The sequence below is a fragment of the Hypanus sabinus genome, unplaced genomic scaffold, assembly GCF_030144855.1.
Source record: "Hypanus sabinus isolate sHypSab1 unplaced genomic scaffold, sHypSab1.hap1 scaffold_1366, whole genome shotgun sequence".
Classification (NCBI taxonomy): Eukaryota; Metazoa; Chordata; class Chondrichthyes; order Myliobatiformes; family Dasyatidae; genus Hypanus; species Hypanus sabinus.
Window position 1 is genome coordinate 59058 of NW_026779437.1, and position 26010 is coordinate 85067.

Genomic DNA, 26010 nt, shown 5'->3' on the forward strand with positions numbered 1-26010 from the left:
GGGATCTGTCTTTTCCATACACATTCATCCTGAGGTATCTCTCTTCCGCATCCCGCTTCCTGCTGTTGGGCCTCTGTTCCCAATCCCCCTTCCTCTAGTGGGATCTCTCTTCCCGATCCCCCTTCCTTCCGAGGGATCTCTCTTTCCTAACCCCTTCCTCCTGTGAGTCCTCAGCTCCTTTGCCCCCTCTTCCTGTCGGATCTCACTTCCCCATGCTCCTTCCTCCTGTGGGATCTCTCTGCCGCATCCCCCTTCCTCCTGTGGGATCTGTCTTTTCCATACACATTCATCCTGAGGTATCTCTCTTCCGCATCCTGCTTCCTGCTGTTGGGCCTCTGTTCCCAATCCCCCTTCCTTCCGAGGGATCTCTCTTCCCGATCCCCCTTCCTTCCGAGGGATCTCTCTTTCCTAACCCCTTCCTCCTGTGAGTCCTCAGCTCCTTTGCCCCCTCTTCCTGTTGGATCTCACTTCCCCATGCTCCTTCCTCCTGTGGGATCACTCTCCCCCATCCCCCTTCCTCTTGTGGGATCTCCCTTCCCATCCCCATCCTCCTGTGGGATCTCTCTCCCCCATCCCCCTTCCTCCTGTGGGATCTCTCTCCCCCATCCCCTTTCCACCTGTGGGATCTCTCTCCCCCATCCCCCTTCCGCCTGTTGGACCTCTCTCCCCCATCCCCCTTCCTCCTGTGGGATCTCTCTCCCCCATCCCCCTTCCTTCTGTAGTATCTCTCTTCCCTATCCCCCTTCCTCCTGTGGGATGTCTTCCCCATCCCCCTTCCTCCTGTGGGATCTCTCCCCCATCCCCCTTCCTCCTGTGGGATTTCTCTTCCCATTCCCCCACCCTCCTAAGGGATCTCTTTGCCCCATCCCACTTCCTCCCGTGGGATCCCTCTTCTCCATCTCCCTTCCTCCTGTGGGATCTCTCTGCCACTTCCCCCTTACTCTTGTCGGACTCTCTCCCCCATCCCCCTTCCTCCTGTGGGATCTCTCTGCCCCATCCCCCTTCCTCCTGTGGGATCTCTCTCCCCCATCCCCCTTCCTTCTGTAGTATCTCTCTCCCCCATCCCCCTACCTCCTGTGGTATTTCTCTTCCCATTCCCCCACCCTCCTAAGGGATCTCTTTGCCCCAGCCCGCTTCCTCCTGTGGGATCCCTCTTCTCCCTCCCTTCCTCCTGTGGGATCTCTCTGCCACTTCCCCCTTCCTCTTTTGGGATCTCTCCCCCATCCCCCTTCACTCTGTGGGATCTCTCTCCCCAATCCCCCTTCCTCCTTTGGGATCTGTCTTTTCCATATACATTCATCCTGAGGTATCTCTCTTCCGCATCCCGCTTCCTGCTGTTGGGCCTCTGTTCCCAATCCCCCTTCCTCCAGTGGGATCTCTCTCCCCCATCCCTCTTCCTCCTGCGGGACCTCGCTCCCCCTTCCCCCTGCGGAATCTCTCTCCACCATCCCCCTTCCTCCTGCAGGATCTCTCTCCACCATCCCCCTTCCTCCTGTGGGATCTCCGTACACCCTCTTCATTCCTCCTGAGGGTTCTCTCTGCCCCTTCCCCCGTCCCTCCTATGGGCGCTCCCACCCCCCTCCCCCTTCCCTCCTATGGATTCTCCCTCCCCAGTCCCACTTTTCACCTGTGGGTCTCCCATCCGTGTCCTCCTTCCTTCCTGTGGTCTCTCCCTCCCCCGTTCCCCGTCCTCCTGTGGGATCTCCTTCCCCCGTCCCAATTCCCTCCTGTGGGATCTCCTGACACGTCCCCCTTCACTCCTGTGGGATCTCTCTGCCACATCCCCTTCCTACCGTGGGATCTCTCTTCCCCGTCCCCCTTCCCTCCCGTGGGCTCTCCCTCCCACTTCCCACTGGCGGGCGCTCCCTCCCCCGTCCCCCTTCCTCCTGTGATCTCCCACCCCTCTCTCCCTTCCTCATGTGGGATCCACCTCCCGCGCCCCTCCCCCCGTGGGATCCCCCTCCCCCGCCCCGCTTCCTCCTATGGGATACCCCACCCCCGTCCCCCTTCTCTCCTGTGGGATCTCTCATCCCCGTCCCCCAACCTCCTGTGGGATCTCTCTGCCCCGTCCCCCTTCCCTCCTGTGGGCTCTCCCTCCCCCGTCCCCCTTCCCCCCGTGGTAACCCTCCCCCATCCCCCTTCCCACTGTGGGATCTGCCTCCCCCGTCCCCCTTCCTCCTCTGGGATATCTCTTCCCCTTCCCACATCCTCCCGTGCGATCTCTAACCTATGCCCCATTCAAACTGTACCATCTCTCTTCATCCACATACCTCCTGCTGGGCCTCTGTTCCCATCATCAGACCTCCTGTGGGATCTGTATTTTCCATCCGCATTAATTCTGAGATATCTCTCTTCACCAACTCCATTCCTCCTGTTGGATCTCACTTCCCCATTCCCCCCTTGGGACCTTTCTTCCCCATCCCCCTTCCTCCTGTGGGATCCCGCTCCCCCGTCCCCCTTCCCCCCTGTGGGATCTCTCCCCCCGTGCCCCTTCCCTCCTGGGGGCTCACCCTCCCCCATATCCCTACCCTCCTGTGGGATTCCGCTCCACCGTCCCCCTTCCCCACTGTGGGATCTCCCTACACCGCCCCACTTCACTCCAGTGGGCTCTCTCTCTCCCGTCCCCCTTCCCTCCTGTGTGATCACCCTCCACCATCCCCCTTCCTCCTGTGGGATCTCTCTGCTCCGTCCCTCTTCCTCCTGTGGGATCTCTGTGCCCCGTCCCCCATAACCCTGTGGGATCCCTCGGCCCCATTCCCTTCCTCCTGTGGGATATCTCACTCCCGTCCCCCTTCCTCCTGTGTGATCACCCTACCCCGTCCCCCATCCTCCTGTGTGATCACCCTCCACCATCCCCCTTCCTCCTGTGGGATCTCTCTGCTCCGTCGCCCTTCCTCCTGCGGGATCTCCCTCCCCCGTCCCCCTTCCTCCTGTGGGATCCCCTTGCCCCGTCCACCATCCCCCCTGTGGGATCTCCCTCCCCCGTCCCTCTTCCTCCTGTGGGATCTCCCTCCCCCGTCCCCCTTCCTCCTGTGGGATCTCTCTCCCCCGTCCCCCTTCCTCCTGTGGGATCTCTCTGCTCCGTCGCCCTTCCTCCTGCGGGATCTCCCTCCCCCGTCCCCCTTCCTCCTGTGGGATCCCCTTGCCCCGTCCACCATCCCCCCTGTGGGATGCCTCTCCCCCGTCCCCCTTCCTCCTGTGGGATCTCCCTCCCCCGTCCCCCTTCCCCCCTGTGGGATCCCTCTTCCCCGTCCACCTTCACCCCTGTGGGATCTGCCTCCCCTGTCCCCCTTCCTCCTGTGATATCTCTCTGCCACATCCCCCTTCCTACCATGGGATCTCTCTTCCCCGTCCCCCATCCTCCTGTGGGATCTCTCTGCCCCGTCCCCCTTCCTACCGTGGGATCTCCCGTCCCCGTCCCGCTACCCTCCTGAGGGCTCACACTCCCCTGTCCCCCTTCCCTCCCGTGGGATCTCCCACCCCAGTACCCCTTCATCCCTGTGGGATCCCTCTTCCCCGCCCCGCTTCCCTCCTGTGGGAACCCTCTCCCCCGTCCACCTTCCCCCCCTGTGGGATCTCTCACCGCCGTCCCCCTTCCTCCTGTGGGATCTCCCTCCCCCGTCCACCTTCTCCCCGTGGGATCACCCTCCCCCGTCCACCTTCCCCCCTTTGGGATACCCCTCCCCTTGCCCCTTCCCCATTTTGAGATCCCCGTCCCCCATCCCCCCTGTGGGATCTGACCCCCGTTTCCCCCTTCCTCCTGTGGGATCTTCCTCCCAAGTCCCCCTTCCGTCTGTGGGATCCCTCTCCCACATCCCCCTTCCTCCTCTGGGATCTCTCTGCCACATCCCCCTTCCTACCGTGGGATCTCTCTTCCCCGTCCCCCATCCTCCTGTGGGATCTCTCTGGCCCGTCCCCCTTCCTCCTGTGGGATCTCTCTGCCCCGTCCCCCTTCCCCCCTGTGGGATCCCCCTCCCCTGTCCACCATCCCCCCATGGGATATCCCTCCCCGTTTCTCCTTTCCCATTTTGTGATCCCCTGTGAGATCCTCCCCCATCCCCATCCCCGTGTGGGATCTGACTCCCGTGTCCCCCTTCCTTCTGTGGGATCGCCCTTTCACATCTCCCTTCCGCCTGTGGGATCTCCATCCCCCGTCCCCCTTCCGACTGTGAGATCTTCCTCCCCCATCCCCCTTCCTCCTGTGGGATCCCTCGGCGCCGTCCCCCTTCCCCCTGTGGGACCCACCTCCCTCGTCCCCCTTCCCCTCTGTGGGATCCCCCTCCCCCGTCCACCTTCCCCCCGTGGGATCACCCTGCCCCGTCCACCTTAACCCCTGTGGGATCTCTCTCCCTCGTCCCACTTCCTCCTGTGGGATCTCTCTCCCCCTTCCCACCTGCGTGCTCTCCGTCCCCCGTCCACCTTACCCCCTGTGGGATCCCTCTCCCCCGTCCCCCTTCCTCCTGTGATAACTCTCTGCCACATCCCCCTTCCTCCTGTGGGATCTCTCTTCCCCGTCCCCCTTCCCCCCTGTGGGATCCCCCTCCCACGTCCACCTTCCCCCCGTGGGATCCCTCTCCCCTTGCCCCTTCCCCATTTTGTGATCCCCGTCCCCAATCACCCCTGTTGAATCCATCTCTACTGTCCCCCTTCCCCCTGTGGGATCTTGCTCCCCCGTCACACTGCCCCCCTCTGGGTTCTCCCTCCCGACTCCCCCTTCCCCCCTGAGGGATCTCCCTCCCGTGTCCCACTTCACCCCTGTGGAATCCCTCTCCACCGTCCCCCTTCCCCCTGTCGGATCCTGCTCCCCCGTCCCCCTTCCTCCCTGTGGGTTCTCCCTCCCGCCTCCCCCTTCCCCCCTGTGGGATCTCGCTCCCGTATCCCCCTTCACCCCTGTGGAATCCCTCTCCACCGTCCCCCATCCCCGTGTGGGATCTGACTCCCGTGTCCCCCTTCCTTCTGTGGGATCGCCCTCCCACGTCCCCCTTCCTCCTGCGGGATCTCCCTCCCCCGTCCCACTTCCAACTGTGAGATCTTCCTCCCCCATCCGCCTTCCTCCTGTGGGATCTCTCTCCCTCGTCCCACATCCCCCTGTGGGATCCTGCTCCCCCGTCCCCCTTCCCCCCGTGGGTACTCCCTCCCGCCTCCCACTTCCCCCCTGTGGGATCCCTCTCCACCGTCCCCCTTCACCGTGTGGGATCTGACTCCCGTGTCCCCCTTCCTCCTGTGGGATCTCCCTCCCACGTCCCCCGTCCACCTGCGGGATCTCTCTCCCCCTTCCCACCTGCGTACTCTCCGTCCCCCGTCCACCTTACCCCTGTGGGATCCCTCACCCCCATCCCCCTTCCCCCTGTGGGATCTCTCTCCCTCGTCCCCCTTCCTCCTGTGGGATGTCTCTCCCCCTTCCCACCTGCGTACTCTCCGTCCCCCGTCCACCTTACCCCCTGTGGGATCCCTCTCCCCCATCCCCCTTCCCCTGTGGGATCCTGCCCCCCAGTCCCTCTTCCTCGCTGTGGGTTCTCCCTCCCCATTCCCCCCTGTGGGATCTCACTCCTGTGTCTCCCTTCACCCCTGTGGAATCCCTCTCCACCGTCCCCCTTCTCCCCTGTGGGATCCCTCTCCCCCATCCCCATCCCCGTGTGGGATCTGACTCCAGTGTCCCCCTTCCTCCTGTGGGATCGCCCTCCCCCGACCCCCTTCCGACTGTGAGATCTTCCTCCCTCGTCCCCCTTCCCCCTGTGGGATCTGACTCCCCTGTCCCCCTTCCTCCTGTGATATCTGTCTGCCACATCCCCCTTCCTACCGTGGGATCTCTCTTCCCCCTCCCCCATTCTCCTGTGGGATCTATCGTTCCCGTCCCCCAACATCCTGTGGGATCTCTCTGCCCCGTCACCCATCCTCCTGTGGGATCTCTCTGCCCCGTCTCCCTTTCTCCTGTGGGATCTCTCTGCCCCGTCACCCATCCTCCTGTGATATCTCTCTGCCACATCCCCCTTCCTACCGTGGGATCTCTTGTCCCCGTCTCCCAACCTCCTGTGGGATCTCTCTGCCCCGTCCCCCTTCCTCCTGTGGGATCTCTTGTCCCCGTCCCCCAACCTCCTGTGGGATCTCTCTGCCCCTTCCCCTTCCCCCCTGTGGGATCTCCCTCCCGTGTCCCCCTTCACCCCTGTGGAATCCCTCTCCACCGCCCCCCTTCCCCCTGTGGGATCTAACCCTTGAGTCCCCCTTTCACCTGTGGGATTGCCCTCCCACGTCCCCCGTCCTCCTGTGGGATCTCTCTTCCCAGTCCCCCTTCATCCTGTGGGATCTCTCTGCCCCATCCCCCTTTCTCCTGTGGGATCTCTCGTCCCCATCCCCCAACCACCTGTGGGATCTCTCTGCCCCGTCCCCCTTCCTCCTCTCAGATTGGGATCCCAATCCCCCCTTCCCCCATGTGGGATCCCCCTCCCCCGTCCACCTTACCCCCCTGTGGGATCCCTCTCCCTCGTCCCCCTTCCCCCTGTGGGATCTGACTCCCCTGTCCCCCTTCCTCCTGTGATATCTCTCTGCCTCATCCCCAATCCTACCGTGGGATCTCTATTCCCCGTCCCCCATCCTCCTGTGGCATCTCTCTGCCCCGTCCCCCTTCCTCCTGTGGGATCTCTCTGCCACATCCCCCTTCCTACCGTGGGATCTCTCTTCCCGTCCCGCTACCCTCCTGAGGGCTCACACTCCCCCGTCCCCCTTCCCTCCCGTGGGATCTCCCACCCCAGTCCCCCTTCCTCCTGTGGGATCACTCAGCCCCGTCCCCCGTCCACATGTGGGATCTCCCACCCCCAACCCCTTTACTCCCGTGGGATCCCCCTCCCCATCCCCTTGATCTCTCTTCCCCGTCCCCCTTCCACCCTGTGGGATCCCCCTCCCCCGTCCACCTTCCCCCTTGTGGGATCCCCCTCCCCCATCCACCTTCCCCCCTGTGGGATCCCTCTCCCTCGTCCCCCTTCCCCCTGTGTGTCCTGACTCCCGTGTCCCCCTTCCCCCTGTGGGATCGCCCTCCCACGTCCCTGTTCCTCCTGTGGGATCTCTCTGCCCCGTCCCCCGTCCAATTGTGGGATCCCCCTCCCCCGATAAACCACCCCTGTGTGATCCCCCTCCCCCGTCCACCTTCCCCCCTGTGGGATCTCTCTCCCTCTTCCCCTTCCTCCTGTGGGATCTCTCTCCCCCTTCCCACCTGCGTACTCTCCGTCCCCCGTCCACCTTACCCCCTGTGGGATCCCTCTCCCCCGTCCCCCTTCCTCCTCTGGGATCTCTCTGCCACATCCCCCTTCCTACCGTGGGATCTCTCTTCCCGTCCCGCTACCCTCCTGAGGGCTCACACTCCCCCGTCCCCCTTCCCTCCCGTGGGATCTCCCACCCCAGTCCCCCTTCCTCCTGTGGGATCACTCAGCCCCGTCCCCCGTCCACATGTGGGATCTCCCACCCCCAACCCCTTTACTCCCGTGGGATCCCCCTCCCCATCCCCTTGATCTCTCTTCCCCGTCCCCCTTCCACCCTGTGGGATCCCCCTCCCCCGTCCACCTTCCCCCTTGTGGGATCCCCCTCCCCCATCCACCTTCCCCCCTGTGGGATCCCTCTCCCTCGTCCCCCTTCCCCCTGTGTGTCCTGACTCCCGTGTCCCCCTTCCCCCTGTGGGATCGCCCTCCCACGTCCCTGTTCCTCCTGTGGGATCTCTCTGCCCCGTCCCCCGTCCAATTGTGGGATCCCCCTCCCCCGATAAACCACCCCTGTGTGATCCCCCTCCCCCGTCCACCTTCCCCCCTGTGGGATCTCTCTCCCTCTTCCCCTTCCTCCTGTGGGATCTCTCTCCCCCTTCCCACCTGCGTACTCTCCGTCCCCCGTCCACCTTACCCCCTGTGGGATCCCTCTCCCCCGTCCCCCTTCCTCCTCTGGGATCTCTCTGCCACATCCCCCTTCCTACCGTGGGATCTCTCTTCCCCGTCCCCGATTCTCCTGTGGGATCTCTCGTCCCCATCCCCCAACATCCTGTGAGATCTCTCTGACCCATCACCCTTCCCCCGTGTAGGATCCCCCTCCCCCGTCCACCTTCCCCCTGTGGGATCTCCCTCCCCTTGCCCCTTCCCCATTTTGGGATTCCCGTCCCCCATCCCCCCTGTGGGATCTCCCTCCTGTGTCCCCCTTCACCCCTGTGGAATCCCACTCCACCGTCCCCCATTCTCCTGTGGGATCTTGCTCCCCTGTCCCCCTTCCCCCCTGTGGGTTTTCCCTCCTGTGTCCCCCTACACCACGGTGGAATCCCCCTCCCACGTCCACCTTCCCCCTGTGGGATCCCTCTCCCCTTGCCCCTTCCCCATTTTGGGATTCCCGTCCCCCATCCCCACTGTGGGATCTCCCTCCTGTGTCCCCCTTCACCCCTGCGGAATCCCACTCCCCCGTCCCCCTTCCCCCCTGTGGGTTCTCCCTCCCGTGTCCCCCTTCACCACGGTGGAATCCCTCTCCACCGTCCCCCATCCTCCTGTGGGATCTTGCTACCCCGTCCCCCTTCACCTCTGTGGGTTCTCCCTCCTGCCTATCCCTTCACCCCTCTGGGATCCCTTCTCCACCGTCCCCCATCCCCCTGTGGGATCTGACCCCCGTGTCCCCCTTCCTCCTGTGGGATCTCCCTCCTACGTCCACCTTCCTCCTGTGGGATCTCTCTGCCCCGTCCCCCGTCCAACTGGGGGGATCTCCCAACGCCGACCCCTTTACTCCCGTGGGATCCCCCTCCCCCATCCCCTTGTGGGATCTCTCTTCCCCTTCCCCCTTCCACCCTGTGGGATCCTTCTCCCCCGTCCCCCTTCCACTTGTGGGATCTTGCCTCCCCTGTCCCCCTTCCCCCCTGTGGGTACTCCCTCCCACCTCCCACTTCCCCCCTGTGGGATCCCTCTCCACCGTCCCCCTTCACCGTGTGGGATCTGACTCCCGTGTCCCCCTTCCTCCTGTGGGACCTCCCTCCCACGTCCCGTTCTTCCTGTGGGATCTCTCTGCGCCATCCCCCATCCACCTGTGGGATCACTCTCCCACATCCCCCTTCCCCCTGTGGTATCTCCCTCCCCCGTCCCCCTTCCTCCTGTGGGATCTCTCTGCCCCGTCCCCCTTCCCCCTGTGGTATCTCCCTCCCCCGTCCCCCTTCCTCCTGTGGGATCCCCCTCCCCCGTCCCCCTTCCTCCTGTGGGATCCCTCTCCCCCGTCCCCCTTCCTCCTGTGGGATAACCCTCCCCCGTCCCCCTTCCTCCTGTGGGATCTCCCTCCCCCGTCCCCCTTCCTCCTGTGGGATCTCCCTCCCCAGTCCCCCTTCCTCCTGTGGGATCTCTCTGCCCCGTCCCCCTTCCCCCTGTGGTATCTCCCTCCCCCGTCCCCCTTCCTCCTGTGGGATCTCTCTGCCCCGTCCCCCTTCCCCCTGTGGTATCTCCCTCCCCCGTCCCTATTCCCCCTGTGGGATCCTTCTCCCCCGTCCCCCTTCCCTCCTGTGGGATCACCCTCCCCCGTCCCTCTTCCCCGTGTGGGATCCCCCTCCCCCGTCCACCTTCCCCCCTGTGGGATCCCCCTCCCCCGTCCCTCTTCCCCCTGTGGGATCCCTCTCCCCCGTCCCCCTTCCCTCCTGTGGGATCTCCCTACCAAAGTCCCCCTTCCACTTGAGGGATCTTGCCTCCCCTGTCCCCCTTCCCCCCTGTGGGTACTCCCTCCCACCTCCCACTTCCCCCCTGTGGGATCCCTCTCCACCGTCCCCCTTCACCGTGTGGGATCTGACTCCCGTGTCCCCCTTCCTCCTGTGGGACCTCCCTCCCACGTCCCCGTTCTTCCTGTGGGATCTCTCTGCGCCATCCCCCATCCACCTGTGGGATCACTCTCCCCCATCCCCCTTCCCCCTGTGGTATCTCCCTCCCCCGTCCCCCTTCCTCCTGTGGGATCTGACTCCCATGTCCCCCTTCCTCCTGTGGGACCTCCCTCCCACGTCCCCGTTCTTCCTGTGGGATCTCTCTGCGCCATCCCCCATCCACCTGTGGGATCACTCTCCCCCATCCCCCTTCCCCCTGTGGTATCTCCCTCCCCCGTCCCCCTTCCTCCTGTGGGATCTCTCTGCCCCGTCCCCCGTCCACCTGTGGGATCCCCCTCCCCCGTCCCCCTTCCTCCTGTGGTTTCTCCCTCCCCCGTCCCCCTTCCTCCTGTGGGATCCCTCTCCCCCGTCCCCCTTCCTGCTGTGGTATCCCCCTCCCCCGTCCACCTTCCCCCCTGTGGGATCTCTCTCCCTCGTCCCCCTTCCTCCCGTGGGATCTCTCTCCCCCTTCCCACCTGCGTACTCTCCGTCCCCCGTCCACCTTACCCCCTGTGGGCTCAGTCTCCCACATCCCCCTTCCCCCTGTGGGATCTCTCTCCCTCATCCCCCTTCCTGTGGGATCTCTCTCCCCCTTCCCCCTTCCTCCTCTAGGATCTCTCTCCCTCATCCCCCTTCCTCCTGTGCGATCTCTCTCCCCCTTCCCCCTTCCTCCTGTGGGATCTCCCTCCCCTTCCCCCTTCCTCCTCTAGGATCTCTCTGCCACATTCCCCATCCTCCTGAGGGATCTCTCTGCCCCTTCGCCCTTCCTCCTGTGGGATCTCGCTGCCCCGTCACCCTTCACCCCTGTGGGATTCCCATCCCCCATCCACCTTCCCCCGGTGAGATATCCTTCCCCCTTTCCCCTTTCCCATTTTGTGATCCCCGTCCCCAATCACCCCTGTTGAATCCATCTCTACTATCCCGCTTCCCCCTGTGGGATCTTGCTTCCCCGTCCCACTTCCCCCCTCTGGGTTCTCCCTCCCACCTCCCCATTCCCCCCTGTGGGATCTCCCTCCTGTGTCCCCCTTCACGCCTCTGGAATCCCTTTCCACCGTCCCCCTTCCCCCTGTGGGATCCTGCTCCCCCGTCCCTCTTCCTCGCTGTGGGATCTCTCTCCCACCTCCCCCTTCCTCCTGTGAGATCTCTCTGCCACATCCCCCTTCCTACCGTGGGATCACTCTTCCCCGTCCCCCATTCTCCTGTGGGATCTTACTCCCCCGTCCCCCTTCCCCCCTGTGGGTTCACCCTCCCGCCTTTCCCTTCCCCCCTCTGGGATCCCTTCTCCACCGTCCCCCATCCCCCTGTGGGATCTGACCCCCGTGTCCCCTTTACTCCTGTGGGATCTCTCTGCCCCGTCCCCCGTCCACCTATGGGATCTCCCACCCCCGACTCCTTTACTCCCGTGGGATCCCCCTCCCCCATCCCCCTGTGGGATCTCTCTTCCCAGTCCCCCTTCCCCCCTGTGGGATCCCTCTCCCCCGTCCCCCTTCCCTCCTGTGGGATCACCCTACCAAAGTCCCCCTTCCCTCCTGTGGGATCTCCGTACCAAAGTCCCCCTTCTCTCCTGTGGAATCTCTCTGCCACATTCCCCATTCCTACCGTGGGATCTCTCATCCCCGTCCCACATCCACCTGTGGGATCTCTCTGCCCCATCTCCCTTCCTCCTGTGGGATCTCTCTTCCCTGCCCCCTTCTTCCTGTGGGATCTCTCTGCCTCGTACCCCTTCCCCGCTGTGGGATCCCCCTCCCCCGTCCACCTTCCCCCTGTGGGATCCCCCTCCCCCTTCCCCCTTCCCCGCTGTGGGAACCCCCTCCCCCGTCCTCCTTCACCCCTGTGGAATCCCTCTCCACCTTCCCCCTTCCCTTGTGGGATCTTGCTTCCCCCGTCCCCCTTCCCCCCTATGGGTACTCCCTCCCGCCTCCCACTTCCCCCCTGTGGGATCCCTCTCCACCGTCCCCCTTCACCGTGTGGGATCTGACTCCCGTGTCCCCCTTCCTCCTGTGGGACCTCCCTCCCACGTCCCCGTTCCTCCTGTGGGATCTCTCTGCCCCGTCCCCCGTCCACCTGCGGGATCCCCCTCCCCCGTCCACCTTCCCCCCTGTGGGATCTCTCTCCCTCGTCCCCCTTCCTCCTGTGGGATCTCTCCCCCCCTTCCCACCTGCGTACTCTCCGTCCCCCGTCCACCTTACCCCCTGTGGGATCCCTCTCCCCCATCCCCCTTCCCCCTGTGGGATCTCTCTCCCTCGTCCCCCTTCCTCCTGTGGGATGTCTCTCCCCCTTCCCACCTGCGTACACTCCGTCCCCCGTCCACCTTACCCCCTGTGGGATCCCTCTCCCCCATCCCCCTTCCCCCTGTGTGATCCTGCCCCCCAGTCCCTCTTCCTCGCTGTGGGTTCTCCCTCCCCATTCCCCCCTGTGGGTTCACCCTCCCGCCTTTCCCTTCCCCCCTCTGGGATCCCTTCTCCACCGTCCCACATCCCCCTGTGGGATCTGACCCCCGTGTCCCCTTTACTCCTGTGGGATCTCTCTGCCCCGTCCCCCGTCCACCTGTGGGATCTCCCACCCCCGACTCCTTTACTCCCGTGGGATCCCCCTCCCCCATCCCTCTGTGGGATCTCTCTTCCCCGTCCCCCTTCACCCCTGTGGGATCCCTCTCCCCCGTCCCCCTTCCCTCCTGTGGGATCTCCCTACCAAAGTCCCCCTTCCCTCCTGTGGGATCTCCGTACCAAAGTCCCCCTTCTCTCCTGTGGAATCTCTCTGCCACATTCCCCATTCCTACCGTGGGATCTCTCATCCCCGTCCCACTTCCCCCCTGTGGGATCCCTCTCCACCGTCCCCCTTCACCGTGTGGGATCTGACTCCCGTGTCCCCCTTCCTCCTGTGGGACCTCCCTCCCACGTCCCCGTTCCTCCTGTGGGATCTCTCTGCCCCGTCCCCCGTCCACCTGCGGGATCCCCCTCCCCCGTCCACCTTCCCCCCTGTGGGATCTCTCTCCCCCTTCCCCCTTCCCCCCTGTGTGATCCCTCTCCCCGTCCCCCTTCCACCCTGTGGGATCCCTCTCCCCCGTCCCCCTTCCTCCTGTGGGATCACCCTCCCCCGTCCCCCTTCCTCCTGTCGGATCTACCTGCCCCGTCCCCCATCCCCCCTGTGGAACCTCCCTCCCACGTCCCTCTTCACCCCTGTGGGATCACTCTCCACTGTCCCCTTCCCCTGTGGGATTTCTCTCCCCCCGTCCCCCTTCCTCCTGTGGGATATCCCTCCCCCGTCCCCCTTCCTCCTGTGGGATCTCTCTCCCTCGTCCCACATCCCCCTGTGGGATCCTGCTCCCCCGTCCCCCTTCCCCCCGTGGGTACTCCCTCCCGCCTCCCACTTCCCCCCTGTGGGATCCCTCTCCACCGTCCCCCTTCACCGTGTGGGATCTGACTCCCGTGTCCCCCTTCCTCCTGTGGGATCTCCCTCCCACGTCCCCCGTCCACCTGCGGGATCTCTCTCCCCCTTCCCACCTGCGTACTCTCCGTCCCCCGTCCACCTTACCCCTGTGGGATCCCTCACCCCCATCCCCCTTCCCCCTGTGGGATCTCTCTCCCTCGTCCCCCTTCCTCCTGTGGGATGTCTCTCCCCCTTCCCACCTGCGTACTCTCCGTCCCCCGTCCACCTTACCCCCTGTGGGATCCCTCTCCCCCATCCCCCTTCCCCTGTGGGATCCTGCCCCCCAGTCCCTCTTCCTCGCTGTGGGTTCTCCCTCCCCATTCCCCCCTGTGGGATCTCACTCCTGTGTCTCCCTTCACCCCTGTGGAATCCCTCTCCACCGTCCCCCTTCTCCCCTGTGGGATCCCTCTCCCCCATCCCCATCCCCGTGTGGGATCTGACTCCAGTGTCCCCCTTCCTCCTGTGGGATCGCCCTCCCCCGACCCCCTTCCGACTGTGAGATCTTCCTCCCTCGTCCCCCTTCCCCCTGTGGGATCTGACTCCCCTGTCCCCCTTCCTCCTGTGATATCTGTCTGCCACATCCCCCTTCCTACCGTGGGATCTCTCTTCCCCCTCCCCCATTCTCCTGTGGGATCTATCGTTCCCGTCCCCCAACATCCTGTGGGATCTCTCTGCCCCGTCACCCATCCTCCTGTGGGATCTCTCTGCCCCGTCTCCCTTTCTCCTGTGGGATCTCTCTGCCCCGTCACCCATCCTCCTGTGATATCTCTCTGCCACATCCCCCTTCCTACCGTGGGATCTCTTGTCCCCGTCTCCCAACCTCCTGTGGGATCTCTCTGCCCCGTCCCCCTTCCTCCTGTGGGATCTCTTGTCCCCGTCCCCCAACCTCCTGTGGGATCTCTCTGCCCCTTCCCCTTCCCCCCTGTGGGATCTCCCTCCCGTGTCCCCCTTCACCCCTGTGGAATCCCTCTCCACCGCCCCCCTTCCCCCTGTGGGATCTAACCCTTGAGTCCCCCTTTCACCTGTGGGATTGCCCTCCCACGTCCCCCGTCCTCCTGTGGGATCTCTCTTCCCAGTCCCCCTTCATCCTGTGGGATCTCTCTGCCCCATCCCCCTTTCTCCTGTGGGATCTCTCGTCCCCATCCCCCAACCACCTGTGGGATCTCTCTGCCCCGTCCCCCTTCCTCCTCTCAGATTGGGATCCCAATCCCCCCTTCCCCCATGTGGGATCCCCCTCCCCCGTCCACCTTACCCCCCTGTGGGATCCCTCTCCCTCGTCCCCCTTCCCCCTGTGGGATCTGACTCCCCTGTCCCCCTTCCTCCTGTGATATCTCTCTGCCTCATCCCCAATCCTACCGTGGGATCTCTATTCCCCGTCCCCCATCCTCCTGTGGCATCTCTCTGCCCCGTCCCCCTTCCTCCTGTGGGATCTCTCTGCCACATCCCCCTTCCTACCGTGGGATCTCTCTTCCCGTCCCGCTACCCTCCTGAGGGCTCACACTCCCCCGTCCCCCTTCCCTCCCGTGGGATCTCCCACCCCAGTCCCCCTTCCTCCTGTGGGATCACTCAGCCCCGTCCCCCGTCCACATGTGGGATCTCCCACCCCCAACCCCTTTACTCCCGTGGGATCCCCCTCCCCATCCCCTTGATCTCTCTTCCCCGTCCCCCTTCCACCCTGTGGGATCCCCCTCCCCCGTCCACCTTCCCCCTTGTGGGATCCCCCTCCCCCATCCACCTTCCCCCCTGTGGGATCCCTCTCCCTCGTCCCCCTTCCCCCTGTGTGTCCTGACTCCCGTGTCCCCCTTCCCCCTGTGGGATCGCCCTCCCACGTCCCTGTTCCTCCTGTGGGATCTCTCTGCCCCGTCCCCCGTCCAATTGTGGGATCCCCCTCCCCCGATAAACCACCCCTGTGTGATCCCCCTCCCCCGTCCACCTTCCCCCCTGTGGGATCTCTCTCCCTCGTCCCCCTTCCTCCTGTGGGATCTCTCTCCCCCTTCCCACCTGCGTACTCTCCGTCCCCCGTCCACCTTACCCCCTGTGGGATCCCTCTCCCCCGTCCCCCTTCCTCCTCTGGGATCTCTCTGCCACATCCCCCTTCCTACCGTGGGATCTCTCTTCCCCGTCCCCGATTCTCCTGTGGGATCTCTCGTCCCCATCCCCCAACATCCTGTGAGATCTCTCTGACCCATCACCCTTCCCCCGTGTAGGATCCCCCTCCCCCGTCCACCTTCCCCCTGTGGGATCTCCCTCCCCTTGCCCCTTCCCCATTTTGGGATTCCCGTCCCCCATCCCCCCTGTGGGATCTCCCTCCTGTGTCCCCCTTCACCCCTGTGGAATCCCACTCCACCGTCCCCCATTCTCCTGTGGGATCTTGCTCCCCTGTCCCCCTTCCCCCCTGTGGGTTTTCCCTCCTGTGTCCCCCTACACCACGGTGGAATCCCCCTCCCACGTCCACCTTCCCCCTGTGGGATCCCTCTCCCCTTGCCCCTTCCCCATTTTGGGATTCCCGTCCCCCATCCCCACTGTGGGATCTCCCTCCTGTGTCCCCCTTCACCCCTGTGGAATCCCACTCCACCGTCCCCCATCCTCCTGTGGGATCTTGCTCCCCCGTCCCCCTTCCCCCCTGTGGGTTCTCCCTCCCGTGTCCCCCTTCACCACGGTGGAATCCCTCTCCACCGTCCCCCATCCTCCTGTGGGATCTTGCTACCCCGTCCCCCTTCACCTCTGTGGGTTCTCCCTCCCGCCTATCCCTTCACCCCTCTGGGATCCCTTCTCCACCGTCCCCCATCCCCCTGTGGGATCTGACACCCGTGTCCCCCTTCCTCCTGTGGGATCTCCCTCCTACGTCCACCTTCCTCCTGTGGGATCTCTCTGCCCCGTCCCCCGTCCAACTGGGGGGATCTCCCACCGCCGACCCCTTTACTCCCGTGGGATCCCCCTCCCCCATCCCCTTGTGGGATCTCTCTTCCCCTCCCCTTCCACCCTGTGGGATCCTTCTCCCCCGTCCCCCTTCCACTTGTGGGATCTTGCCTCCCCTGTCCCCCTTCCCCCCTGTGGGTACTCCCTCCCACCTCCCACTTCCCCCCTGTGGGATCCCTCTCCACCGTCCCCCTTCACCGTGTGGGATCTGACTCCCGTGTCCCCCTTCCTCCTGTGGGACCTCCCTCCCACGTCCCCGTTCTTCCTGTGGGATCTCTCTGCGCCATCCCCCATCCACCTGTGGGATCACTCTCCCCCATCCCCCTTCCCCCTGTGGTATCTCCCTCCCCCGTCCCCCTTCCTCCTGTGGGATCTCTCTGCCCCGTCCCCCTTCCCCCTGTGGTATCTCCCTCCCCCGTCCCCCTTCCTCCTGTGGGATCCCCCTCCCCCGTCCCCCTTCCTCCTGTGGGATCCCTCTCCCCCCGTCCCCCTTCCTCCTGTGGGATCACCCTCCCCCGTCCCCCTTCCTCCTGTGGGATCTCCCTCCCCCGTCCCCCTTCCTCCTGTGGGATCTCCCTCCCCAGTCCCCCTTCCTCCTGTGGGATCTCGGATCTCTCTGCCCCGTCCCCCTTCCCCCTGTGGTATCTCCCTCCCCCGTCCCCCTTCCTCCTGTGGGATCTCTCTGCCCCGTCCCCCTTCCCCCTGTGGTATCTCCCTCCCCCGTCCCTATTCCCCCTGTGGGATCCTTCTCCCCCGTCCCCCTTCCCTCCTGTGGGATCACCCTCCCCCGTCCCTCTTCCCCGTGTGGGATCCCCCTCCCCCGTCCACCTTCCCCCCTGTGGGATCCCCCTCCCCCGTCCCTCTTCCCCCTGTGGGATCCCTCTCCCCCGTCCCCCTTCCCTCCTGTGGGATCTCCCTACCAAAGTCCCCCTTCCACTTGAGGGATCTTGCCTCCCCTGTCCCCCTTCCCCCCTGTGGGTACTCCCTCCCACCTCCCACTTCCCCCCTGTGGGATCCCTCTCCACCGTCCCCCTTCACCGTGTGGGATCTGACTCCCGTGTCCCCCTTCCTCCTGTGGGACCTCCCTCCCACGTCCCCGTTCTTCCTGTGGGATCTCTCTGCGCCATCCCCCATCCACCTGTGGGATCACTCTCCCCCATCCCCCTTCCCCCTGTGGTATCTCCCTCCCCCGTCCCCCTTCCTCCTGTGGGATCTGACTCCCATGTCCCCCTTCCTCCTGTGGGACCTCCCTCCCACGTCCCCGTTCTTCCTGTGGGATCTCTCTGCGCCATCCCCCATCCACCTGTGGGATCACTCTCCCCCATCCCCCTTCCCCCTGTGGTATCTCCCTCCCCCGTCCCCCTTCCTCCTGTGGGATCTCTCTGCCCCGTCCCCCGTCCACCTGTGGGATCCCCCTCCCCCGTCCCCCTTCCTCCTGTGGTATCTCCCTCCCCCGTCCCCCTTCCTCCTGTGGGATCCCTCTCCCCCGTCCCCCTTCCTGCTGTGGTATCCCCCTCCCCCGTCCACCTTCCCCCCTGTGGGATCTCTCTCCCTCGTCCCCCTTCCTCCCGTGGGATCTCTCTCCCCCTTCCCACCTGCGTACTCTCCGTCCCCCGTCCACCTTACCCCCTGTGGGCTCAGTCTCCCACATCCCCCTTCCCCCTGTGGGATCTCTCTCCCTCATCCCCCTTCCTGTGGGATCTCTCTCCCCCTTCCCCCTTCCTCCTCTAGGATCTCTCTCCCTCATCCCCCTTCCTCCTGTGCGATCTCTCTCCCCCTTCCCCCTTCCTCCTGTGGGATCTCCCTCCCCTTCCCCCTTCCTCCTCTAGGATCTCTCTGCCACATTCCCCATCCTCCTGAGGGATCTCTCTGCCCCTTCGCCCTTCCTCCTGTGGGATCTCGCTGCCCCGTCACCCTTCACCCCTGTGGGATTCCCATCCCCCATCCACCTTCCCCCGGTGAGATATCCTTCCCCCTTTCCCCTTTCCCATTTTGTGATCCCCGTCCCCAATCACCCCTGTTGAATCCATCTCTACTATCCCGCTTCCCCCTGTGGGATCTTGCTTCCCCGTCCCACTTCCCCCCTCTGGGTTCTCCCTCCCGCCTCCCCATTCCCCCCTGTGGGATCTCCCTCCTGTGTCCCCCTTCACGCCTCTGGAATCCCTTTCCACCGTCCCCCTTCCCCCTGTGGGATCCTGCTCCCCCGTCCCTCTTCCTCGCTGTGGGATCTCTCTCCCACCTCCCCCTTCCTCCTGTGAGATCTCTCTGCCACATCCCCCTTCCTACCGTGGGATCACTCTTCCCCGTCCCCCATTCTCCTGTGGGATCTTACTCCCCCGTCCCCCTTCCCCCCTGTGGGTTCACCCTCCCGCCTTTCCCTTCCCCCCTCTGGGATCCCTTCTCCACCGTCCCCCATCCCCCTGTGGGATCTGACCCCCGTGTCCCCTTTACTCCTGTGGGATCTCTCTGCCCCGTCCCCCGTCCACCTATGGGATCTCCCACCCCCGACTCCTTTACTCCCGTGGGATCCCCCTCCCCCATCCCCCTGTGGGATCTCTCTTCCCCGTCCCCCTTCCCCCCTGTGGGATCCCTCTCCCCCGTCCCCCTTCCCTCCTGTGGGATCACCCTACCAAAGTCCCCCTTCCCTCCTGTGGGATCTCCGTACCAAAGTCCCCCTTCTCTCCTGTGGAATCTCTCTGCCACATTCCCCATTCCTACCGTGGGATCTCTCATCCCCGTCCCACATCCACCTGTGGGATCTCTCTGCCCCATCTCCCTTCCGCCTGTGGGATCTCTCTTCCCTGCCCCCTTCTTCCTGTGGGATCTCTCTGCCTCGTACCCCTTCCCCGCTGTGGGATCCCCCTCCCCCGTCCACCTTCCCCCTGTGGGATCCCCCTCCCCCTTCCCCCTTCCCCGCTGTGGGAACCCCCTCCCCCGTCCTCCTTCACCCCTGTGGAATCCCTCTCCACCTTCCCCCTTCCCTTGTGGGATCTTGCTTCCTCCGTCCCCCTTCCCCCCTATGGGTACTCCCTCCCGCCTCCCACTTCCCCCCTGTAGGATCCCTCTCCACCGTCCCCCTTCACCGTGTGGGATCTGACTCCCGTGTCCCCCTTCCTCCTGTGGGACCTCCCTCCCACGTCCCCGTTCCTCCTGTGGGATCTCTCTGCCCCGTCCCCCGTCCACCTGCGGGATCCCCCTCCCCCGTCCACCTTCCCCCCTGTGGGATCTCTCTCCCTCGTCCCCCTTCCTCCTGTGGGATCTCTCCCCCCCTTCCCACCTGCGTACTCTCCGTCCCCCGTCCACCTTACCCCCTGTGGGATCCCTCTCCCCCATCCCCCTTCCCCCTGTGGGATCTCTCTCCCTCGTCCCCCTTCCTCCTGTGGGATGTCTCTCCCCCTTCCCACCTGCGTACACTCCGTCCCCCGTCCATCTCACCCCCTGTGGGATCACTCTCCCCCATCCCCCTTCCCCCTGTGTGATCCTGCCCCCAGTCCCTCTTCCTCGCTGTGGGTTCTCCCTCCCCATTCCCCCTGTGGGTTCACCCTCCCGCCTTTCCCTTCCCCCCTCTGGGATCCCTTCTCCACCGTCCCACATCCCCCTGTGGGATCTGACCCCCGTGTCCCCTTTACTCCTGTGGGATCTCTCTGCCCCGTCCCCCGTCCACCTGTGGGATCTCCCACCCCCGACTCCTTTACTCCCGTGGGATCCCCCTCCCCCATCCCTCTGTGGGATCTCTCTTCCCCGTCCCCCTTCCCCCCTGTGGGATCCCTCTCCCCCGTCCCCCTTCCCTCCTGTGGGATCTCCCTACCAAAGTCCCCCTTCCCTCCTGTGGGATCTCCGTACCAAAGTCCCCCTTCTCTCCTGTGGAATCTCTCTGCCACATTCCCCATTCCTACCGTGGGATCTCTCATCCCCGTCCCACATCCACCTGTGGGATCTCTCTGCCCCATCTCCCTTCCTCCTGTGGGTTCTCTCTTCCCTGCCCCCTTCTTCCTGTGGGATCTCTCTGCCCCGTACCCCTTCCCCGCTGTGGGATCCCCCTCCCCCGTCCACCTTCCCCCTGTGGGATCCCCCTCCCCCTTCCCCCTTCCCCCCTGTGTGATCCCTCTCCCCGTCCCCCTTCCACCCTGTGGGATCCCTCTCCCCCGTCCCCCTTCCTCCTGTGGGATCACCCTCCCCCGTCCCCCTTCCTCCTGTCGGATCTACCTGCCCCGTCCCCCATCCCCCCTGTGGAACCTCCCTCCCACGTCCCTCTTCACCCCTGTGGGATCCCTCTCCACTGTCCCCTTCCCCTGTGGGATTTCTCTCCCCCCGTCCCCCTTCCTCCTGTGGGATATCCCTCCCCCGTCCCCCTTCCTCCTGTGGGATCTGTCTGCCCCGTCCTCCGTCCACCTGTGGGATCCCTCTCCACCGTCCCCCTTCCTCCTGTGGGATCCCTCTCCCCCGTAACCCTTCCCCCTGTGGAATCTGCCTCCCCTGTCCCCCTTCCTCCTGTGATATCTCTCTGCCACATCCCCCTTCCTACCGTGGGATCTCTCTTCCCCGTCCCCCATTCTCCTGTGTGATCTCTCGTCCCCGTCCCCCAACGTCCTGTGGGATCTCTCTGCCCCGTCACCCTTCCCCCGTGTGGGATCCCCCTCCCCCATCCCCCTTCCCCCTGTGGGACCCACCTCCCCCGTCCACCTTCCCCCCTGTGGGATCCCTCTCCCCCGTCCCCCTTCCTCCTGTGGGAACTGCCTCCCCTGTCCCCCTTCCTCCTGTGATATCTCGCTGCCACATCCCCCTTCCTACCGTGGGATCTCTCTTCCCCGTGCCCGATCCTCCTGTGGGATCTCTCTGCCCCGTCCCCCTTCATCCTGTGGGATCTCTCTGCCCCGTCCCCCTTCCCCCCTGTGGGATCCCCCTCCCCCTTCTCCCTTCCCCATTTTGGTATCCCCGTCCCTCTTCTCCCTTGTGGGATCTAACTCCCGTGTCCCCATTCACCCCTGTGGAATCCCTCTCCACCGTCCCCCTTCCCTTGTGGGATCTTGCCTCCCCCGTCCCCTTCCCCCCTGTGGGTACTCCCTCCCGCCTCCCACTTCCCCCCTGTGGGATCCCTCTCCGTCCCCCTTCACCGTGTGGGATCGGACTCCCGTGTCCCCCTTCCTCCTGTGGGACCTCCCTCCCACGTCCCCGTTCCTCCTGTGGGATCTCTCTGCGCCATCCCCCATCCACCTGTGGGATCCCCCTCCCCCTATCAACTTCACCCATGTATGATCCCCCTCCCCGTCCACCTTACCCCCTGTAGGATCTCTCTCCCTCGTCCCCCTTCCCCCTGTGGGATCTGACTCCCCTGTCCCCCTTCCTCCTGTGATATCTCTCTGCCTCATCCCCCTTCCTACCGTGGGATCTCTGTTCCCCGTCCCCCATCCTCCTGTGGCATCTCTCTGCCCCGTCCCCCATCCTCCTGTGGCATCTCTCTGCCCCGTCCACCTTCCTCCTGTGGGACCTCCCTCCCACGTCCCCGTTCCTCCTGTGGGATCTCTCTGCCCCGTCCCCCGTCCCCCGTCCACCTGTGGGATCCCCCTCCCCCGTCCCCCTTCCTCCTGTGGTATCTCCCTCCCCCGTCCCCCTTCCTCCTGTGGGATCCCTCTCCCCCGTCCCCCTTCCTCCTGTGGTATCCCCCTCCCCCGTCCCCCTTCCTCCTGTGGGATCTCTCTCCCTCGTCCCCCTTCCTCCCGTGGGATCTCTCTCCCCCTTCCCACCTGCGTACTCTCCGTCCCCCGTCCACCTTACCCCCTGTGGGCTCACGCTCCCACATCCCCCTTCCCCCTGTGGGATCTCTCTCCCTCATCCCCCTTCCTCCTGTGGGATCTCTCTCCCCCTTCCCCCTTCCTCCTCTAGGATCTCTCTGCCACATCCCCCATCCTCCTGTGGGATCTCTCTGCCCCTTCGCCCTTCCTCCTGTGGGATCTCTCTGCCCCTTCGCCCTTCCTCCTGTGGGATCTCTCTGCCCCGTCACCCTTCACCCCTGTGGGATTCCCCTCCCCCGTCCACCTTCCCCCGGTGAGATATCCTTCCCCCTTTCCCCTTTCCCATTTTGTGATCCCCGTCCCCAATCACCCCTGTTGAATCCATCTCTACTATCCCGCTTCCCCCTGTGGGATCTTGCTTCCCCGTCCCACTTCCCCCCTCTGGGTTCTCCCTCCCGCCTCCCCATTCCCCCCTGTGGGATCTCCCTCCTGTGTCCCCCTTCACCCCTCTGGAATCCCTTTCCACCGTCCCCCTTCCCCCTGTGCGATCCTGCTCCCCCGTCCCTCTTCCTCGCTGTGGGATCTCTCTCCCCCCCTCCCCCTTCCTCCTGTGGGATCTCTCTGCCACATCCCCCTTCCTACCGTGGGTCACTCTTCACCGTCCCCCATTCTCCTGTGGGATCTTACTCCCCCGTCCCCCTTCCCCCCTGTGGGTTCACCCTCCCGCCTTTCCCTTCCCCCCTCTGGGATCCCTTCTCCACCGTCCCCCATCCCCCTGTGGGATCTGACCCCCGTGTCCCCTTTACTCCTGTTGGATCTCTCTGCCCCGTCCCCCGTCCACCTGTGGGATCTCCCACCCCCGACTCCTTTACTCCCGTGGGATCCCCCTTCCGCATCCCCCTGTGGGATCTCTCTTCCCCGTCCCCCTTCCCCCCTGTGGGATCCTGCCCCCCAGTCCCTCTTCCTCGCTGTGGGTTCTCCCTTCCCATTCCCCCCTGTGGGATCTCCCTCCTGTGTCTCCCTTCACCCCTGTGGAATCCCTCTCCACCGTCCCCCTTCCCCCCTGTGGGATCCCTCTCCCCCATCCCCATCCCCGTGTGGGATCTGACTCCAGTGTCCCACTTCCTCCTGTGGGATCGCCCTCCCCCGACCCCCTTCCGACTGTGAGATCTTCCTCCCCCATCCCCATCCCCCTGTGGGATCTGACTCCCGTGTCCCCCTGCCTCCTGTGGGATCGCCCTCCCATGTCCCGCTTCCTCCTGTGAGATCTCCATCACCCGTCCCCCTTCCGACTGTGAGATCTTCCTCCCCCATCCCCCTTCCTCCTGTGGGACCCACCTCCCCCGGCCCCCTTCCCCCCTGAGGGATCCCCCTCCCCCGTCCACCTTCCCCCCGTGGGATCACCCTCCCGTCCACCTTCCCCCCTGTGGGATCCCTCTCCCTCGTCCCCCTTCCCCCTGTGGGATCTGACTCCCCTGTCCCCCTTCCTCCTGTGGGATCTCTCTCCCCCTTCCCACCTGCGGGCTCTCCCTCCCCCGTCTACCTTCCCCCCTGTGGGATCCCTCTCCCCGATCCCCCTTCCCCCTGTGGGATCTGACTCCCCTGTCCCCCTTCCTCCTGTGATATCTGTCTGCCACATCCCCCTTCCTACCGTGGGATCTCTCTTCCCCCTCCCCCATTCTCCTGTGGGATCTATCGTCCCCGTCCCCCAACATCCTGTGGAATCTCTCTGCCCCGTCTCCCTTTCTCCTGTGGGATCACTCTGCCACATCCCCCTTCCTACCGTGGGATCTCTCGTCCCCGTCTCCCAACCTCCTGTGGGATCTCTCTGCCCCGTCCCCCTTATTCCTGTGGGATCTCTTGTCCCCGTCCCCCAACCTCCTGTGGGATCTCTCTGCCCCTTCGCCCTTCCTCCTGTGGGATCTCTCTGCCCCTTCGCCCTTCCTCCTGTGGGATCTCTCTGCCCCGTCACCCTTCACCCCTGTGGGATTCCCCTCCCCCGTCCACCTTCCCCCGGTGAGATATCCTTCCCCCTTTCCCCTTTCCCATTTTGTGATCCCCGTCCCCAATCACCCCTGTTGAATCCATCTCTACTATCCCGCTTCCCCCTGTGGGATCTTGCTTCCCCGTCCCACTTCCCCCCTCTGGGTTCTCCCTCCCGCCTCCCCATTCCCCCCTGTGGGATCTCCCTCCTGTGTCCCCCTTCACCCCTCTGGAATCCCTTTCCACCGTCCCCCTTCCCCCTGTGCGATCCTGCTCCCCCGTCCCTCTTCCTTGCTGTGGGATCTCTCTCCCCCCTCCCCCTTCCTCCTGTGGGATCTCTCTGCCACATCCCCCTTCCTACCGTGGGTCACTCTTCCCCGTCCCCCATTCTCCTGTGGGATCTTACTCCCCCGTCCCCCTTCCCCCCTGTGGGTTCACCCTCCCGCCTTTCCCTTCCCCCCTCTGGGATCCCTTCTCCACCGTCCCCCCATCCCCCTGTGGGATCTGACCCCCGTGTCCCCTTTACTCCTGTTGGATCTCTCTGCCCCGTCCCCCGTCCACCTGTGGGATCTCCCACCCCCGACTCCTTTACTCCCGTGGGATCCCCCTTCCGCATCCCCCTGTGGGATCTCTCTTCCCCGTCCCCCTTCCCCGCTGTGGGATCCTGCCCCCCAGTCCCTCTTCCTCGCTGTGGGTTCTCCCTTCCCATTCCCCCCTGTGGGATCTCCCTCCTGTGTCTCCCTTCACCCCTGTGGAATCCCTCTCCACCGTCCCCTTCCCCCCTGTGGGATCCCTCTCCCCCATCCCCATTCCCGTGTGGGATCTGACTCCAGTGTCCCACTTCCTCCTGTGGGATCGCCCTCCCCCGACCCCCTTCCGACTGTGAGATCTTCCTCCCCCATCCCCATCCCCGTGTCGGATCTGACTCCCGTGTCCCCCTTCCTCCTGTGGGATCGCCCTCCCATGTCCCGCTTCCTCCTGTGGGATCTCCATCACCCGTCCCCCTTCCGACTGTGAGATCTTCCTCCCCCATCCCCCTTCCTCCTGTGGGACCCACCTCCCCCGGCCCCCTTCCCCCCTGAGGGATACCCCTCCCCCGTCCACCTTCCCCCCGTGGGATCACCCTCCCCCGTCCACCTTCCCCCCTGTGGGATCCCTCTCCCTCGTCCCCCTTCCCCCTGTGGGATCGCCCTCCCCCGACCCCCTTCCGACTGTGAGATCTTCCTCCCCCATCCCCATCCCCGTGTGGGATCTGACTCCAGTGTCCCCCTGCCTCCTGTGGGATCGCCCTCCCATGTCCCGCTTCCTCCTGTGAGATCTCCATCACCCGTCCCCCTTCCGACTGTGAGATCTTCCTCCCCCATCCCCCTTCCTCCTGTGGGACCCACCTCCCCCGGCCCCCTTCCCCCCTTTGGAATCCCCCTCCCCCGTCCACCTTCCCCCCGTGGGATCACCCTCCCCCGTCCACCTTCCCCCCTGTGGGATCCCTCTCCCTCGTCCCCCTTCCCCCTGTGGGATCTGACTCCCCTGTCCCCCTTCCTCCTGTGGGATCTCTCTCCCCCTTCCCACCTGCGGGCTCTCCCTCCCCCGTCTACCTTCCCCCCTGTGGGATCCCTCTCCCCGATCCCCCTTCCCCCTGTGGGATCTGACTCCCCTGTCCCCCTTCCTCCTGTGATATCTGTCTGCCACATCCCCCTTCCTACCGTGGGATCTCTCTTCCCCCTCCCCCATTCTCCTGTGGGATCTATCGTCCCCGTCCCCCAACATCCTGTGGAATCTCTCTGCCCTGTCACCCATCCTCCTGTGGGATCTCTCTGCCCCGTCTCCCTTTCTCCTGTGGGATCACTCTGCCACATCCCCCTTCCTACCGTGGGATCTCTCGCCCCCGTCTCCCAACCTCCTGTGGGATCTCTCTGCCCCGTCCCCCTTATTCCTGTGGGATCTCTTGTCCCCGTCCCCCAACCTCCTGTGGGATCTCTCTGCCCCTTCGCCCTTCCTCCTGTGGGATCTCTCTGCCCCTTCGCCCTTCCTCCTGTGGGATCTCTCTGCCCCGTCACCCTTCACCCCTGTGGGATTCCCCTCCCCCGTCCACCTTCC